We start from the raw sequence: 20,306 nt of genomic DNA, 5'->3' as shown, positions 1-20,306 counted from the left end.
TGCGGTGTGTGGATAGACTCAGTAGTTGCTGCTCACAGGCTCCAGAGCATGTGGAGCCTGAGAGTATGTGAGTCCGTACTCAGTAGTTGTGGTGCTTGGGCTTAGTTGCCCCATGGCATGTGAGTTACGAGGGAACTGTGCAACTAAACACTCTTTAATATTAAATATTAATAGGTTCCCTACTATCTACTTCTTTTGCAACAACCTTTATTTAGGCCCTTATCACGTCCTACCTGAGATTTTGTAATAATTTCTGTGATGGGAAGAGTAATGGCCCCTGAAAGGTGTTCATGTCCTAGTCCCCAGACCCTTTGATTATGTTACATTACATGGCAAAGGGGAAGTAAGATCACTGATAAGCTGATCCCAAAATGGGGAGATTGTCTTGGATATTTGGGGGTGAGTTCATTTTAACCACAGTGGTCTTTAAAAGTGGAAAAGAGAGGCATAAAAGAAAGCCAGAGTGACTTGAAGTAGAAAATCTCAACCTTCTGTTGCTGCTTTGAAGGCAGAGGAAAGGGTCACAAATCAAGGAAAGCAGCTGACCTCTAGGTGTTGGAAAAGACAAGGAAATGGGTCCACCCTACAGCCTCTGTGCTGTGCTTCGTCGCTCAGTCATGTCGGACTCTTTGTGACCCCATGGACTGTAGCCCGCCAGGCTCTTCTGTCCATATAATTCTCCAGGCAAGAATACTGTGAGTGGGTTTCCATTCCTTCTCCAGGGGATCTTCCTGACCCAGGGATCGAACCCAGGTTTCCTGCATTGCAGGCAGATTCTTTACCATCTGAGCCACCAAGGAGCCTCTAGAAGGCAGGTAATTCTGCCAACACCTTGGTTTCAGTCCAATGAGAACTGTGTCAGACTTGGAACCCCAGAACTTGAAGATAATAAATACATTTGTATTGTCTTAAGTCACTAAAGTTTTGGTAATTGGTTATGACAGCAACAGGAAACTAATACAGCTTCTTAGCAAGTTCTCCTGACTTTGGCTTCCTTCTCTTGGAATTATTTTCCATACTTTCCCCAAAATTATCTTTAAAAATAAATATCTGGCTATGACACTCCCTTATGTTATATTCTTCAATGGTTTCTTATCTCGACCAGGATCAAATTGTACTTCGTTCTCATGGCACGCAAAGCTCTGCATCATCTGTTCTCAATTTCCAGCTTTTACTCTTATGTTGTACAACCCTTCCTCTTTTTTTCCCCTTCCATGCATTCTACAAAAATACATTCTACATTCAACACATATTACCTTAATCACAGTTTCTGGAAAATACCAACAATCTTTATGGCTGCTAAGTGCTTGTTTATACTCATGACATTTGGTGGTGTGCTCATCCCTCACTTCCTTCCTGGTAAACCCACCCAGCATAAATTTCTCTAATACTCAGTTCAATGTATGTCTTTCATGGCTATTTACACAATTTTATTCTTTAGTTGCTAAGTCATGTCTGACTCTTTGTGACCCCATGTACTATAGCCCTCCAGGCTCCTCTCTCTGTGGGATTTCCCAGGCAAGAATACTGGATTTTTCCATTTCCTTCTGCAGGGGATCTTTCTGACCCAGGGTTCGAAGCCACATCTCCTGCATTGGCAGGTGGATTATTTACCACTGAGCCACCTGGGAAGCATACTACTGCCCTTCGCTAGGCCTGGTAAGCACCAACTAAGTTCTCTATGTTCCATGTGTCCTGCAAGGGATAACCCATTTATTCCTCACAGCATCCCCTTGATAAAGAGATATTATGAACTCCATTTTATAGCAGATGAAATTGATGCATAGGGTGAAATTCTTGCACAGGGAAGTTGAATCATATTCCCCACTTATAAAGCTAGTATGAGGTGGAGCTGAAACTCAGTCTCAAGCAGTCTGACTCCAGAATCTGTGCACAAAGCATTACTTTATATCTTCTCCATATCCAAAACATGGTCACCTTAGTGAACAAAGAGAAGAACTGCCTTTTTTGATTTTGTGGAAAGGACAAACTTAGTTATTGAAAATGCTGTTTTACTGGAGATGTTGACAACATGATACAGTCAAAGTCCCTAACTCTCTGATGTCTCATTAGCTTTGATGTATTTGGTTCATCAAACAGAGTCTTTCCAGGCCAAGATTCCATTTGCTGGAATTTTTAAAAAACTGCATCTTTGTTCATGAGGAATATTGATCTGCAGTTTTCTTATAATGTCTGATTTTGGTTTTGCTATTGGGGTAATTCTGGCTTCGTAAAATGAGTTGGGAGAAGGCAATGGCAACCCGCTCCAGTACTCTTGCCTGGAAAATCCCATGGACGGAGGAGGCTAGTAGGCTGCAGTCCATGGGGTTGCTAAGTCTGGCATGACTGAGTGGCTTCACTTTCACTTTTCGCTTTCATGTATTGGAGGAGGAAATGGCAACCCACTCCAGTATTCTTGCCTGGAGAACCCCAAGGACAGAGGAGCCTAGTGGGCTGCCATCTGTGGGTCTCACAGAGTCGGACAGGACTGAAGCGACAGCAGCAGCAGCAGCAGCAGCAGCAAAATAAGATGAGAATTATTTCCTTCTCTTCAATTTTGTGTAAAAATTGGTATTATTTTCTTATATGTTTGGAAGAATTCAACAGTGAATCCATCTTGTCTTACAGTTTTCTTTATGGGAGAGTTTTCAACTTAAAAATTTTTTAATGCAATAGGATTATTAGAATTATCTTTCTCTTCTTGAGCAAGTGCTAATAGTTTCTGCAAAGAATTTTTTCATTTTTGTCTAAGTGATTGAATTTATCAATATAAATTTGATATAATATCCCCTATCCTTTCAGTAGACAAAAAACTTAGTTGTGTTACCTCTTCCTTTTCTAAAAGTGAGGATTTGTGTTTTCAGACACTCTCTTTTATTAATTACTCTAGCTGGAAATTTACCAGTTGTATTGATTTTTTTCTAAGAACTTGCTTTTGGTTTTACAAAACAATGACTAGTATGCTATTAATTCCATCCAAGTACATTTTTATCTCTAGGAATTTTTGGTCTTTTTATCCTTCATATCTCTTCTTAGTTCTTTGAACACATAGAATACAGTTATAATAGCTGTTTTAATGACCTTGTCTTCTATACTAACTCTTGTGTCAATTTTGGGTTTGTTTTAATTGATTGATTTCACTGCTCATTTAGACCCTTTGCACATCTGGTAGCATTTTACCCTGTTGGGTCCTGGTGACTTTTGTATTTCCATACCTATTTTTGTCTTTTGTTTTGGTGGCTCAGACAGTAAAGAATCTGCCTGCAATGCCAGAGACCTGGGTTCCATCCCTGGTTCAGGAAGATCCTTTGGAAAAGGAAATGGCAACCTACTCCAGGATTCTTGCGGGAGAATTTCATGGACAGTGGATCCTGGTGGGCTGCAGTCCATGAGGTCGCAAGGAGATGGACAACAACTGGGTGACTACCACAAAGCTACCTGGAAAGTTGAGTTCTGGAGAGTCCAGAGGGGTGTTTAGCCTAGGGCAGTTATTCCGCACTAGTGAGGCAAGCCAAGCACTTGTGTGCACTCTTTACAGTGCTCTGTGAATTGTGGGACTCTCGGTCTTGCTGGTGGGAACAGGCACTCTCCCAGCCCTGTGTGGGCACTGGGCGGTTTTCTCTAACCCTTGGGTCAATTCTTCCACCATCCTCAGGTAGCTTCATCCCAGTCCTCTGCTAAATTCTCCAGGGCCCCTCTCCAGATCGCCAAGATTCCTTTCCTGTGCAGCCATCTCCTCTTCAGCTCTCTGTCTTGCTTGTTGCAGCTGCCTGACTGTATCTCCCCACACTCATCTCTGTCTCCTCAACTGCAGGTTTGGCTGGGCTCTGCCTGGGTGCCCCTCTCCCCGTACTCTCAAAGCCCATGTACATGGCAGTTGTAGGGCTCAGTCGTTCCCATCACTGAGGGATCACTGTCTGTTGCCTGGTATCTAATGCCTTGAAAATCATTATTATTGTCAGTGTTTTTAGTTTTCTCAGGCAGAGGTTCAACGCGATCATTTTTTACTCCATCTTGGCAGGAAGTTATGTCAGCTTATCTTCTTGCTCATTTAGGGGCTTTGTGTTGGGGACAAAGATTCAGGACCACAAAACTGAATGTTCTGTTTTGAACTAGGAAACCTGATGAGTCAGAAGTTTTCTCAACCTGCGGGACCTACGTGCACTAGCTGGGAATAAGAAATAGGTGGTTTCTGGAAGAATTGGGATGTACAAAGAAAGTGTCTAGAGCGTCTGTCCTGGTGATGTTAGCCTACCCAGTGAGTCCAGTTACATTCTGTAGCACTCAGGGATAAAGCTATATAGAGGGCACTCCATGGACTTGCTCCTATAGTAAAAGTCTTGTCAGACAGGCCCTACCAGGGAGTGGTCCCAGGATGGTGGAGGAATAGGACGGGGAGACCACCTTCTCCCTCACAAATTCATCAAAAGATCATTTGAATGATGAGAAACTTCCACAAAACAATTTCCAAACGCTGGCGGAGGACACCAGGCACTCAGAAGGGCAGCCCATTCTCGTCAAAAGGAGGTAGGACAAAATATCAGAGACAAAAGAGCTAGAGACAGAGACCTATCCTGGGGAGGGAGTCGTAAAGGAGTAGAAGGTTCCAAACAGTAGGAAACCCTGGAATCTCAGAGGGCAACATAACTGGGAGGGGAAAAAACAACAACAACGCAGAATAGGCATCTAACCACAACTGCCAGCAGAGAAGTAGCCCAGACGCTTGTGTCTGCCACCAGCAAGCAGGGGCTGGACAGGGAGGAGTGGGCTGCATCATCAGTGCTTAGGGTAAGGACGGGGCCTGAATGCCCTGAAGACAATCTGAGGGAGCTAATGTGGGATAGCAACCCAAACTGTGGGATCGCCAGAGAGGAAAAAAAAAAAGAGAACTTTCCTGCGAAAGGCTCTAAAGTATAGCCTGACTCACTCACAGGACAGAGGATTGAGCGAATAACAAAGGAGAGCCACCTGGCTCCATACAGACCCCTCCCTGCCCCGATCCCCGCCGGAGGCAGAAAGACAGGCATGTGACAGGCAGAGCCAGAAGGCAAGAGGCAATCTCGGCTCAGAGACCGGCATCCTCCACTCAAGTGTGATCAGGCTCTCAGTTCCTAACCACCTCTTCCTGGGATTCTGGACAGCTGACATCTGCCAGGAGGGTCACAGTCTGAGATCAGCTCCCCAGAGGAGACGCACGGCACACCTGAGACGGCGCTCTAGCGGTGCGCCTGGAAAACCGAGCGGTTGGGACTGGGGAGGTGATTAAGGCGCACGGTCCACCTGGGACAGTACACTTGCCAAGCACCTCGTTGCCTGAGCTGCTCGGACCTGGGAAGGGCACAAAGCGCACTCCCAACCGAGTCTGTGTCCTTGAGGAGTACCCGAGAACCGGAACCCGAGCGGCTTAGTCCTGGGGAGCGCACAGATGCAGGGCCCTTTGGACGGTGCTCCTGCAGAGCACCCGGGAGCCGGAGCAGTGCAGACCTAGAAAGCGCATGCTGCGAGCTGGGGCAAGCCCAGTGTAGTCCAAGCACTGTGAGCGCGCCCCACACGCACCAGCGGTGTTTGTTTGCCCTGTCTCTCCCTCCCCACAGCATAACTGAACACGTGAGCCTGAATAAGTGGCCACCTTCACCCTCTTGTGTCAGGGTGGAAATTAGACACTGCAGAGACTTGCAAACAGAGGAAGCCAAAATAAACAAAAAAGAGGGAACTGCTCTGGAAGTGACAGGTACAACAGATTAAAACCCTGTAGTTAACGTTGACTAAGCACTGAAGGGGGCCTATAGACCTTGAGAACAGCTACAAGCTAGAACAAGGAACTATCTGAAACAACTGACCCCACACTGCCCACAACACCTCCAGAGAAATTCCTAGATACATTTTTAATATTATCACTTTTTAATTTTTTAAAAAATTTAAGTTCTTTATTACTCCTTTAATTTTCATTTTTATAACCTACTATTTACCTTGCAAAAAAGTGAAAGTGAAAGTCTCTCAGTCATGTCTGGCTCTTTGCAACCACATGGACTATACAATCCATGGAATTCTCCAGGCCAAAATACTGGAGTTGACCGTCCCTTCTCCAGGGGATCTTCCCAATCCAGGGATCTAATTCAGGTCTCATGTATTGTGGGCAGATTCTTTACCAACTGAGTCACAAGGGAAGGCAAAAAAAGACCCTATTTTTAAAGCAAATTTCATATATACATTTTTTATACTTTTTGTGGTTTTGTATTTTTAATATTATATTTTTGAGAGTCTAACCTTTACTCTAGATTTTTAATCTTTGCTTCTTTGTATTTTTTTTTTTTTTTATCAATTTTGTACCTTTAAGAATCTAATCTTCAGTACCCATTTTCACTTAGGAGTGTGATTACTGGCTTGATTGTTCTCTTCCTGTTTGACTCTCCCTTTTCTCCCCCAGGTCACCTCTGTCTCCTCCTTCCCCCTTCTCTTCTCTGCTTAACTCTATGAATCTCTCTGGGTGTTCTGGGCTGTGAAGAACACTTAGGGAACTGATTACTGGCTAGATTGGTCTCACCCCTTTTCACTCCCCCCCTTTTCCTCCTGGTCACCTCTATCTCCCTTCTCCCTCTTCTCTTCTCCACATAGCTCTGTGAACCTCTCTGGGTGTCCCTTGCTGTGGAGAATTGCTTCATCATTAACCTAGATGTTTTATCATCTGTGCTATATGAATGGAGAAGTCTTGAGGCTACTGTAAGAATAAGACTGAAAGTCAGAGGCAGGAGACTTAAATCCAAAACTTGAGAACATCAGAGAACTCCTGATTCCAGGGAACATTAATAGACGAGAGCTCATCCAAAAGCCTCCTTACCTAAGCTGAAACCAAGCTCCACCCAAGAGCCAACACATTCCAGAGCAAGACACACTACGCTAATTCTCCATCAAAGCAGGAACACAGTCCTGAGCGTTAAAAGACAGGCTGCCCAAAGCCATTCCAAACCCATGTACACCCCAAAACACTACTGTCATTTCATTGCACTTCAGAGAGAAGAGACCCAGCTCTACACACCAGAACACAGACTCAAGCTCCCCTAACCAGAAAAACGTGACAAGCCACTAGTCCAACCCCACCCTCAGGGAGCAGGCTCCACAATAAAAAGGAAACACAAACTCCCAGCCTACAGAAAGGGGACCCCAAACACAGCAATCTAAACAAAATGAAAAGGCAGAGAAATATTCAGCAGGTAAAGGAACATGATAAATACCCACCAAAGCAAAGAGATAGGGAGTCTACCTGAAAAAGAATTCAGAATAATGATAGTAAAGATGATCCAAAATCTTAAAAACAAAATGGAGTTACAGATAAATAGACTAGAGACAGAAATAAATGAAAAAGAAACAAAGGAGACTATAGCAAAAACCAACAAAACTAAAAGCTGGTTCTTTGAGAAGATAAATAAAATAGGCAAACCATTAGCCAGACTCATCATGAAAAAAGGGGAGAAGAATCAAATCAACAAAATTAGAAATGAAAATGGAGAAATCACAACAGACAACACAGAAATACAAAGGATCATATGAAAACTATCAGCAACTATACGCCAATGAAATGAACAACTTGGAAGAAATGGAACTATTCTTAGAAAAGTACAATCTTCCAAAACTAAACCAGGAAGAAATAGAAAATTTTAGCAGATCATCAAGCACAGAAATCAAAACTGTAATCAAAAATCATCCAATAGATAAAAGCCCAGGACAGATGGCTTCACAGGTGAATTCTACCAAAAATTTAGAGAGGAGCTAACACCTATCCTACTCAAACTCTTCCAGAAAACTGCAGAGGAAGGTAAACTCCCAAACTCATTCTATAAGGCCACTGTCACCCTAAGACCAAAACCAGACAAAGATGCCACAAAAAAGAACTACAGGCCAATATCACTGATGAACATAGATGCAAAAATTCCCAACAAAATTCTAGTAAACAGAATTCAGCAGCATTTTAAAAAGATCATACATCATGACCAAGTGGGCTTTGTCCACTTGGGCAAATCCTTGAAGAATGCAAGGATTCTTCAGTATTCACAAATCAGTCAATGTGATACACCACGTTAACAAATTGAAAGATAAAAACCATTATCTCAATAGATGCAGAGAAAGCCTTTAGCAAAATTGAAGACCCATTTATGATAAAAACTGTCCAGAAAGCAGGCATAGAAAGAACATATCTCAACATAATAAAAGTCATATATGATGAACCCACAGCAAATATTATCCTCAATGGTGAACAATTGAAAGCATTTTCCTTAAAGTCAGGAACAAGACAAGGGTGCCCACTCTCACCACTACTATTCAACATAGTTTTAGAAGTTTTAGCCACAGCAATCAGAGAAGAAAAAGAAATGAAAGGAATCCAGAATGGAAAAGAAGAAATAAAACTCTCACTGTTTTCAGGTGACATGATCATCTACATAGAAAACCCTAAAGACACCACCAGAAAATTACTAGAGCTAATCAATGAATATAGTAAAGTTGCAGGATATACAATTAATACACAGAAGTCCCTTGCATTTCTATACAGTAACAATGAGAAAACAGAAAGAAATTAAGGAAACAATCTCATTCACCATTGTGATGAAAAGAATAAAATAGTTAGGAGTAAATCTACCTAAAGAAACAAAAGACCTATATATAGAAAACTGTAAAACACTGATGAAAGAAATCAAAGATGACAAAAACAGATTGAGAAATATACCATGTTCGTGGATTGGAAGGATCAGTATAGTGAAAATGAGTATACTACCCAAAACAATCTATAGATTCAATGCAATCCCTATCAAGCTACCAATGGTATTTTTCACAGAGCTAGAACAAATAATTTCACAATTTGTATGAAAATACAAAAAACAAAAAACAAACAAACCTCGAATAGCCAAAGCAATCTGGCGAAAGAAGAATGAAACTGGAGGAATCAACCTGCATGACTTCAGACTATACTACAAAGCTACAGTCATCAAGACAATATGGAACTGGCACAAAGACAGAAATATAGATCAGTGAAACAAAATAGAAAGCCCAGAGATAAATCCACGCACCTATGGACACCTAAACTTTGACAAAGGAGGCAAAAATACACAATGGAGAAAAGACCATCTCTTTAACAGGTGGTGCTGGGAAAACTGTTGAACCACCTGTAAAAGAACGAAACTAGAACACTTTCTAACACCATACACAAAAATAAACTTAAAATGGATTAAAGATCTAAATGTAAGACCAGAAACTATAAAACTCCTAGAGGAAAGCATAGGCAAAACACTCTCTGGCATAAATCACAGCAAGATCCTCTATGACCCACTTCCCAGAGTAATGGAAATAAAAGCAAAAATAAACAAATGGGACCTAATTAAACTCAAAAGCTTTTGCACAACGAAGGAAACTATAAGCAAGGTGAAAAGACAGCCTTCAGAATAGGAGCAAATAATAGCAAATGAAGCAACTAACAAAGAATTAATTTCAAAAATATACAAGCAGCTCACACAGCTCTATACCAGGAAAAAATATGACCCAAGCAAAAAATGGGCCAAAGAACTAAACAGACGTTTCTCTAAAGAAGACAAACAGATGACTAACAAACACAGGAAAAGATGTTCAACATCATTTATTATGAGAGAAATGCAAAGCAAAACCACAATGAGGTACCATCTCACACAGGTCAGAATGGCTGCTATCAAAATGTCTACAAGCAATAGATGCTGGAGAGGGTGTGGAGATAAGAGAACACTCTTACACTGTTGGTGGGAATGCAAACGATTGCAGCCACTATAGAGAATAGTGTGGAGATTCCTTAAAAAACTGGAAATAGAATGGCCATATGACCCAGAAATCCCACTGCTGGGCATACACATTGAGGAAACCAGAATTGACAGAGACACATGTGCCCCAATGTTTATCGCAGCACTGTTTACAATAGCTAGAACATGGAAGCAACCTAGATGTCCATTGGCAGACAAATGGGTAAGAAAGTTGTGGTCCATATACACAGATGAATATTACTCAGCTATTAAAAAGAACACACTGGAATCAGTTCTAGTGAGGTGGATGAAACTGGAGCCTATTCTACAGAGTGAAGTAAACCAGAAAGAAAAGCATCAATACAGTATATTAAAGCATATTTATGGAATTTAGAAAGATGGTAACAATGACCCTATATGCTAGGCAGCAAAAGGGATATAGATATAAAGAACAGACTTTTGGACTCTGTGGGAGAAGGCGAGGCTGGGATGATTTGAGAGAATAGCATTGAAACATGTATATTACTATATGTGAAATAGATCACCAATCCAAGTTCAGTGCATGAAACAGGGCACTCAAAGCCATTGCACTGGGACAACCCAGAGGGATGGGATGGGGAGGGAGGTGGGAGGGGGTTCAGGAAGAGGGACACATGTATACCCATAGCTGATTCATGTCAATGAATGGCAAAAACTACCACAATATTGTAAAATAATTAGTCTTAAATTACAATAAATAATTTTTTAAAGAAGATTACATACAAATAGGACCTACAATTTCCTTAACAAATCTGAAAGATAATTCAACCTGAGGACCCCAAACTCATATGAAGTGTTGAGGACTTCATGAAAAGTTTTACTGCTTCTGTGCAGTACTTATTTTTGTCAGTTTTTACCAACTGCAGCTCCAAAATTTGTTCCTGGGCTTGACATTTTGAAGAATCATTTGCCTTTTAAATGTGTCACTCACTTTTGTCTGTCTGATCTTGCAGACTCTAGGACCAAACATTTTCAATAAAAGTTTCAGCCATTATAAAAGGCAGTATTAAGTCCTCACACCGTGTTTTGAAAGGCTTTAGGTTGTTAACATTGAAATGGATGTCAGGTTTGGAAAAGGAAAAGAAAAAAAGCAACTTTTTTTTCTTTTCTTTTTTAGCTCAAAATTAATGCTTTCACTTCAGGGCTAGCAGAGCCATGCCTCCACACGTTTCTAAACCTGCTGCTTTTCCAGGCTTATGTAACTCAACATTTGCCAGACTGTCCAGAGGAAGAGCAGAACCACTGTGGCCGTCTCCAAAGACTATTTTCCTGGATTGTTTCACTCTATGCTTTATGATAATTTCAGGCTTCCTCACATGTCTGGGCCTGGCAATTTCCAGGGAGCACTTTACTTTGTGCTTCTTGAACTAAGTCCTCTTAGAATAAGATAGCTTTGATTTTTCTCTCCTCTTTCCCCTGATTATGTTTCTTGCCACTGGTAGAAGGATGACTAATCCCTGGTGCCTGTGAAGATGGCAGTTCTCATGTCCATTGATGGAGGTATCCATCTTCCCATGTCTGATGTCTAAGGTACTACCATATGTACCAGGGGCATCAAGTTAAGACATCCCCACCTCTTAGAGAAACCCCCCATGACAGCTGATGCCAACCACTTCCTATGCCAAGATTTCCCATGCCCTTTGCCAAGAGGAGTTTAATCCAAGATAAGAATGTTGTTACTGCTGCTGCTGATCTCTTGAACCCTGAATAACTTAGTGAGCTTTTGTGCAACTATTCTGTTTTGTCTACCCTCCCATTGCAGTTGGGCTTCCCTGATGGCTCAGTCAGTAAAAGAACCCACCTGCAATGCAGATAGACCTGGGTTTGATCCCTGGGTGGGGAATATCTCCTGGAGAAGGAAATGGCAACCCACTCCAGTATTCTTGCCTGGGAAATCCCATGGACGGAGGATCCTGGCATGCTATAGTCATGGGGTCGCAAAAGAGTCAGACTCAACTCAGGGACTAAACCATCACCATCACCATTGCAGTCATTCCACCCCAGACTTCAAAGGAAGTAACTCTTGAGCTGATATATGGTGGACAAGTAGGGGAAGTCAGAATTTATTCACAGATCTACAAATAGGTCCATGTGGCAGGAACCCATACGGGATAAAGAAGCCACACTGGGATCTAGTTATTCTCCTTGGCAGAGGGGCCTCACTTTTGATGGAGTTCACTGCTCCAACGCAAGTGTCTCTACTTTCCCAGGAGGACCTGATTCTTCTGATAAATACAAGGGAAAGAAACTTGTAACACTAACCCTTAAACAGACCTAGATGTTCCTGAATTCCCAGTTGAACACACTTCTGGTTCAAGTGGAACTCCTGCTACTCTTCAAACAAATATCTTTACTAGGAATCCTCTTGGAAATGTTTAATTACCAATGAATTCCCAATGACAGTGAAGTGATTCAGCCTACAAAGAGGAGGGCCATCTGAACACACCCTTAGAACTGTCAGCTTTCCTGGAGATGAGGACTTGGGTAGAATGGGGGTGTTCTGTCAGTACCTTGAAGTCTCCAAAATCTAGAAAGGGGTAGTGATAGTTTTACAAGCTTACATGGTTTCCTAGAATGACTCCTACTAAAGGATAACATTGAAAGGAAGGTTGGTTGTTAGGTAACCCTAACAACCATGCATTGCATGGGTTCTGATACCTTCAATCTGGCCAGTGGGAGGATGGTCTGACAGTGGACCATATGAAGTCAGGGTGGAATGAGGCTGTAGGAAGAGAGGGATGGCAAGTTTTATCATAGAGAAATTAGGGAACCATTGAACAGAGTGGGGAATAGATGTTACATGGCAAAAGCCATCGATAGGTGCTTATTGGGAAATCAGGAATACCAGCAGTGAACACATGTCATGTGCAAAGTACAGAGCTTGGCACTGAGGAGCGATCAGAGTAACTGACAGTAAGAATGACTATCTTTTATTGAGACTTCTTAATGTGCAAGGTGCTGTGCTACACGCAGTTGCCTATGTCATTCTAGAACAACTTGATGAGGCCGATGCTCTTGTTCCCAATTACAGTTCACAGCCCCGAAGTTGGGGCCTTTACTCAGTTCACAGAGCAGTGGAGCCAGTAGGTTTCTCTCCCTTAACAGCTATACTATGTAACATCACCTTGCTTTTTAGGGGCTTACAATCCAGATGTGCAGAAAGTATCTGTGTTTTTTTAAAAATAATTATTGATACAAGGCAAAATAATTAGTAACTGTCATGAGCAATATGTATAAATTGCACAGACCAATGTGTACCATGGTTTTGCCAAAGAAGGCAGTCTCTTTACACTGTGATGACCAAAACGTTTCACTGAGAAGGTATGATCTGGGCTTGCCTTGAAGAATAAAAGTAGGACATGAGGAGGAAGAGATGAAGGAAATTAAGGCTGAAGAGTGAGAAAAGTCTGAGTCCTGATTCTTTTACAGGTAAATGGATGGATGTTTACCCAAAAAGAGAATTGGTTGTGTATGTAACAAGCAAATGAGTACTCATTTAGGGTGGATGTGTGTATGTGAAACACAGGTATTTGTGTAGGTGTTTCAAATATTTTATCAAAGTTATGAATGCTGCACAATGAAGTAATACCAAAGCTTTAATTGGACTCATATTTACTTGGGATTATATAGAGGGCTTTCGTATTTTTGCGTGTGTGTGTGAAAAAATTTTCTTCGAATGATAGCAAAAGAAGGGGAAGCTCACTACATTGAACATGCTTTCTGATCTCCCTTACAAGCTTTTATGTAATTGCTAGAATTTCCTGAATTGGGATCAGACCCTAGCAGCTATTGGAAGAACTTGTCACTGCCCACCTTTGTTGGGAGCTACGTGACGCTGCCCCGAGGGGGCATTGTCAACCTTCTCTATGTTTTTCATCTCCTGCTCCCTCAACCTTTAGATGGAGCCTTTTAGAAGTGCTTTTTTAGAAGTAGCATTTGTTTATATCTGGTTTGCTAACTGGATGAGTTCGTGTATTTGGGATTCCAATACAATGGATAAAACCAAAGTGATACAGGAAAAGAGAATCGTTCAATATTTATAATACTGATGCTTTTGCTCAAACAGTACTTTTCATTTGAATTAATTCTTCTTCTAGTTTTCTTGCACTCCCATCTATATGCCCTTGTACTAATGGCACACTCTTTGAGTACTAGAATTTGGTGGCATTTTTGACAGCATTAAATTGTGTCCACAATTATCCTGCAATTCAGGTGGTTGCCCTGTATCAGTGTGTTGCTATTTAAGTAAAGCTTCTCATTGTCTTGGGATACTGTGTTATGCAGACTTTCCAGGTGGCTCAGTGGTAAAGATTCTACCTGTCAATACAGGAAACACAGGAGACGTGGGTTTGATCCCTGGGTCAGGAAGATCCCCTGGACGAGGAAATGGCAACCCACTCTTGTATTCTTGCCTGAAAAATTCCATGGACAGAGGAGCCTGGTAGGCTACAGTCTGGCAGAATATAGTCCTCTGGGTCTCAAAGGTTGGGACCACTACTGAGGGATTAAGCATGCTTGCTCTGTATTTTGCTCTCAGGGGACAAACTTCATCCACCTTCTAGAAAACACTCCATCTTTATTTTGCATTGGCTTAGTGCTTCACATTATAGTTTCTCTCTCTCTTCTCTCCATCCCTCATTAAATGATACCCAAATCTTAAAAAATAAATATAAATTAAGAAAATAATACAAATAAATGTCAGTGTCATCCTGTATCCTTTGTAAAGGTGACATACAGATCATCCTTATAAGCAAGTATTATAATTAGCAAAAAAGATCCATTTTATTAGTGACTTGTTCCAATTTTGTTTTTCACTACTAAATCAGAAGAGATTTGTGAATAAATTTTAAACATATAGTGCAATGCAATTTATCAGCCTTGATTTTTGCAGTCATGGCAATTGACTTTTCCATAATAAATAATATCAACATTCACTTGCTGTATCACCACCACCCAAACCAATATAATAAGCTGAGATATTGTTTTTCAGCTCTCCCTGTTACTTGAAAGATGTTCTGTTAATAGTTCCTCGAGTATTCTAGCCTTGGCAGGTCATTTTCTAATATTATCATTGCTCATTCACAAGAAGTAGGAAGACAAGACTTTGGACACCCAGGCATGGTGGCCAGCACAGCTGGTTGGGGCGGGAGCTTTCACCCATCTGTTGGCAGTACACTATGGAGAGTCAGTCACCACACTGAGTTTTAAAAGCATTCTAAAGATCTTTTTGAGAGCGTGTGTCTTAGTCACTTTGGGCTGCTATAACAAATCACCATAGACTGGGTGGCTTATAAAAAACAGAAATTTATTCCTCACAGATCTAAAGGCTAGAAATCAGAGATCAGGGTGCCAGCACAGTTGGGGTCTGGTGAAAATCCTTTTCTGAATTACAGAGTACTGTCTTCTCATTATATCTCCACAGGGCAGAAATGGAGCCAAGGAGTTCTTTGGTGTCTCTTTCATTAGGACACTAATGCCATTCACAAGGGCTCCATCCTCGTGACCTAATCATCTCCCCCAAACCCCATCTCCTAATTTTGTCACATTTGGGGGTAAGATTTCAACATATGAGTTGGGGAAGAGAACACCAATATTTAGTCCGTGAAAGTGAAAGTGAAAGTGAAGTCGCTCACCCATGTCGAACTCTTTGTGACCCCATGGACTATAGCCCACCAGGCTCATCCATTCATGGGATTTTCCAGGCAAGAGTACTGGAGTGGGTTGCCACTTCCTTCTCCAGGGGATCTTCCCGACCCAGGAATCAAACCCGGGTCTCCCTCATTGCGGGCAGGCGCTTTACCCTCTAAGCCACTAGGGAAGTCTCTATTTAATCCATAACAACACACAAAGTGAAAGGAGCAAGTTAGTTAGTTAGTTTTTGACTGCCCCATATGGCATGTGGGATCTTAGTTCTCCGACCAGGGACAGAACCCATTCCCCCTGCTTTGGCAGCATAGAGTCTTAACCGCTAGACTGCCAGGGATGTTTACATGTTCTTTAAACGAGAGAAAAAACAAAGGGTTGTGAGAATTCTGAGCCGGTAAGGTAGGCAGCAAGGTAGGCCGTTGGGCCAAACCTAGTATGTCAGGACTGAAAGGGACCTTCATGATCATCAGGAGGCTGGTATGAATCAAATGCTGTCATTTTCTCTTTTCCTTCCTTCTGCCCGCTCACTGCCAGTACTTCAAATCAGGACTCAAACCTAAAGAAAAATGAAAAGTCTCCTCGTGCATTGGATATATAACAATGTGTTTCTATCCACACCCCTTCTGTCTCCTAGGCTGACAATTCACATCAGACAAATCTCACAGTGAGAGAAGCAGTACCCCGTTAAGGAGTTCTGGAAATGGCTGACCCTTACAGAGCTAGCAAGGCACATGGTCTTTTGTGTTAGCGGTTGCTGCACCCATGCTAGCTGGTGTACTGACTTGAACTTGGCACTTTCTAGCTCTTCAGTTAGAAGGCTGAGCTTGCCTTCTAACTCCGCTGACCTACAGGAGGTTACATAGTGTGCCTCCCTGGTGTTATCTTGTGGGTTCTTTTTTACTCCCCCAAACACATCCTTGTGGACCTTACTATTGTGACTCCATTCTAACCTCTCTCCCTGTGGCATGGAGAGTAAGCCCAGCAGTAAAACCCAACCCCAGAGGCTGGTAAAGCTGCATAGTAGGTTCCTCTTACTCACATCGGTGCCTCTCTGAATGCTGATGTGTTCTGGAAATGAGGGAGCTTTAAATACCCTTGTTGACATGGGTCTAAGATCTCTCTGTCTGAGGTACTATCAGGGAATTCGCAGGGCATTCATCAAAATCAAGCTGATGCAAGCATGAATACTCACAAGAAAGAGCCCTTTTATGCTGAAAACTGCTGAAGGCTGGAAAAGGGACTAATTTATTTAAATTATCCCTCTAAGTGTCAAGCCCCATGCTTTCTGGAAGGGTCTGACAACTGTGGGTTAAAGAAAGTTTGCTCAAATTTATAAATAAATTAGTAATGGTAGAATGTTAACCTGGGAAATCAGAGTAACAGAAACGTAATCGCCATCGATGTTGATGCAGGTGTAGGGAAATACAGTTTCTGCTATTAAGCTTTTAAATGTCAGCAAATGGCAGTTTAGTAGATCATTTGCTAATAATGATTAAATTTCTCATTAAAATGTTTCCTTCATTATTCTTCAGGTAGAAATGTGTAATTCAATGATTGTTACATCAATTACACTTAAAAAGCTCATTAAAATACTGAAATATTATCTCTCGTAGTCAGAGTACTTTAAGAGTACTGTACTAATTATAAAAGAAATAAACTCTTATAATAGCACCATTTGAACTGATGCCTTATAAATTCTTAATGTAAAGCTAACATGTAAAGTTTAAATCAAATATATAGATCCAATAAAACAAAACCTTTTTAATCTTGTTTTACCTTCAAAAGGATTCTGATTATTGTAATTAAATAATGCATGATATAATAAAGATCTAGAGTGTGTGATTATTTCATTGGCAATTGAATATTGGTGCTTTTTATTTATGCAAGCAATGTATCACAGGCAATATGCATCAAGCATTAAAATATTGATACAATTACACCTAGCTCACTGCACCAATAAAAAAAAAATCTGTGACATGACTCTGCTGATGATACGAGGACAGTTTGAAATCCTTTTTAAATTTTAATACCCTGATGTGCTGGGTTATGCTAATTCTGCTAAGAAATAATGCCTCCAAGATTCACTGTTGTGCTTTTTATTCCTGTGAGCGAACAAATCCAGCTTCGCTCAGCATGGCTAACAAGTAGAGTTTCCTTCTGTACACATTTGACCACTCTTTTTTTTGAGAAAGATAAAAAGAATAAGGTTTGGGGTTAGTTTGTTTTTAAGGGTATTCATTCACACTATAATGGCCTTTCTCTAATTTTCTCACTGACTAAGCTCCACAGTTCCTTTTAAAACATTCAGATGCTTTTTTATTCTTAAGTCCTTTTTCTACAGAGCAAAGGGTTAGGGAAGTTTTCCTTGTAGCTGTTTTATTATTAAAGCCTTGGCAAGTGATTACATGGGGCTCTGAGCCTGTCCCAGAAGTCCTCCATGGAAGCAATAGATGACAGAATTTTTCTGCCATATGTACACCTGGGGTTCAGTGTTACATAGCTGACCCATTTTCTCACCTGTACAAATGGACCCAAAATGCCTTTGTTGTTCTGTGTACACAGGAGTAATTTAATGCATAATTGTTGACTTTAAAACACAGCAACAGACTTTCAGTTCATTTGGCTGCTGAAATGTTTGTATAGTTCTGGGGACCTTCCTCTTTGCTTTGAAAATATTTTAGACCCCTGCCCTGGCTAGAGGGAAAGATGTTTTCTATTATCCCACCTGGAAGCAGTATAAATATGGAAGGATGCAGAGATTCATAATGCAATAGCTGTGCAAAGAACAACAACAACCAAAAAGAACCAAAAACACATAGCTCAACTTGTGTATTTCTCAGTGAAGGCCCCTGAAAACCCTAAAGTGATAAAGGCATTTCACAGCCATTTCTTCTTTTGACCACTTCCAGATCAGAGTGAAGTCTGATAAGATTCCATCACACCATTGTTGGCCAGACCCTCTCTTCAGTGATGCTTATCTGGGAGACCCCATAAACAAATATCCTGGTCCCTAAGCAAAACCTCCTTGATATCTTTGCTTTCCAAAGAGATGCTGGTTAGAATATGGGACTCTGAAAGAAATGGGCATTGTTGAGCCTGTCAACAGAATGTATACATTGTAGCAATTGAATTGCATTTTAAGACCCTCAGAATTGTACTCTAGAGTCAATAAGTGTAAGTTCCGTCTTCACCTTTCCTTCTGGTGGCCATAGTTCCCCTTTTAGCAATGTCAAGTGTATTTCCTCCCTCTTTTCTTATATGAATAAGTAGCAATGGCTGGTGATGATACAGCACAGTAGATCATCATGAATGTCTGTAGGATGTCATATTTATGTTCTTCTGTTTAGCTTAAATCTTACTTAGGTTCTAATAGCAAACAGTCCGGTTACAATGGGCTGGCAGAGCAAAGCATCTGCTCAATTCAGATAAATAAGACCAATGTGTTTGAAGGGCAAAGTTTCAATACAAGTGGCCTGCCATTTCATTTGAAGATGCAATTCTCACGTAGCATAAATCACAAAGGGGAAAGGGATCATTTGCTAATTGATTAATTATCTTGTAAATGAATTACAAACCTGTGGCTTGCTAGCTAGGTGTGTGCAGGAGACCTCAACTGCTTTCTTTTCTCCTTTGAATTTCTAAGTACAAGTGATGGTGAGGTTCGGGACTCGCAAAGCTGGGGTCTCTTACACCAGGCTGGAGGCCCCACGCCATGATATGCTTACCATGTTCCAGCATTTGAAACCAATCCACTATTGGATGCTGGTGTGTGTATGTGCATAAACATAAAGAAAAGAAAATTATATTTCAAGTCAAAGTGATCCAGTAAGTTAACCGTTCACTTTGGGAGGGTTGACTGTTCTTTTTTTGCCTTTATTTTTACATTCTCTAAATAACAGAGTTGTTCTGAATAACAATCTCTTGTGGGCTAAAAGCACCACGGATTAAAGATCAGGGAGAAGAGCAGTGTTCGTGAAGTGCGAAAGCTGGTGTGTTGCAGAGCCTTGATAACCACAGATGAGCTGGTAATTAACATCCTCGCTTCCCAGGCAAAGGGGCAATTGGTCTTCCAAAGGCATAGCCTACTGTTCTTTTTCTCTCCCTTTATGAAAGTAGCTGATTTAGTCAGAAAGGTGACAGTTAAGGCTCTTTGCTGGCAGAATTTTTGCATCTTCCCGGGGCCTCGTTCCCCGACTTTACCACAGAGGCTGTCCATCAGGGTTGTTATGTATGCAGGCTGAGTGAGCCCGCAGGGGATCCTAGTTATTTACACTCTTTTTCAAGCTTCGAAGCTGTTATAATCATTCGCTGTCAACTTTGTGCTGACACTGAATTTTACTTTGTATTTTTTATGCTCGGTTTGGGTCTAAAATACTGGCATCCATACCCTACACTGTAATTCCATGGGTGACTGAGCTGGCCAGCCGTATCCTGCCTTACTAACAGAGCCCAGGAATCCTGCTACATATGGAAATTTCAGGATTTGTTGATTGTGGACAATAAGCAGAGTCCTCCAGTTTTGTGCATTTATCCAGGCAGTGGCCCTCAAGAATAAGCTGTGTACCCTGTTTCATCTCAGTGCATTTTCAACTTTAAGAACAGGTAAGTATTGGTTTCATTTACCGAGTTGGAAAGTTGGAAGAGGCAAACTTTCCCTCTGCCAAACCCAGTGTAATTTTCAGACCTTACTCTTTCTTCCAGACCCCTATTAAAAGGATAAGGTTTGTAATCTCCCCTTGTGGTTGCCCCCTCCCCATTCCTTTCAGCCTTGAGTGAGTCAAAATACAAGCTGGAAGTGCATTCATGATTCAGATCAAAATAGAAGTATTGTCCTGAGTGGTATGAATGACAAGGAACAAATTATAA

The sequence above is a fragment of the Muntiacus reevesi genome, chromosome 3 (assembly GCF_963930625.1).
Source record: "Muntiacus reevesi chromosome 3, mMunRee1.1, whole genome shotgun sequence".
In the NCBI taxonomy this organism is placed as follows: domain Eukaryota; kingdom Metazoa; phylum Chordata; class Mammalia; order Artiodactyla; family Cervidae; genus Muntiacus; species Muntiacus reevesi.
The sequence above is the reverse complement of the archived record's forward strand: the minus strand, read 5'-3'. Positions refer to the sequence as shown.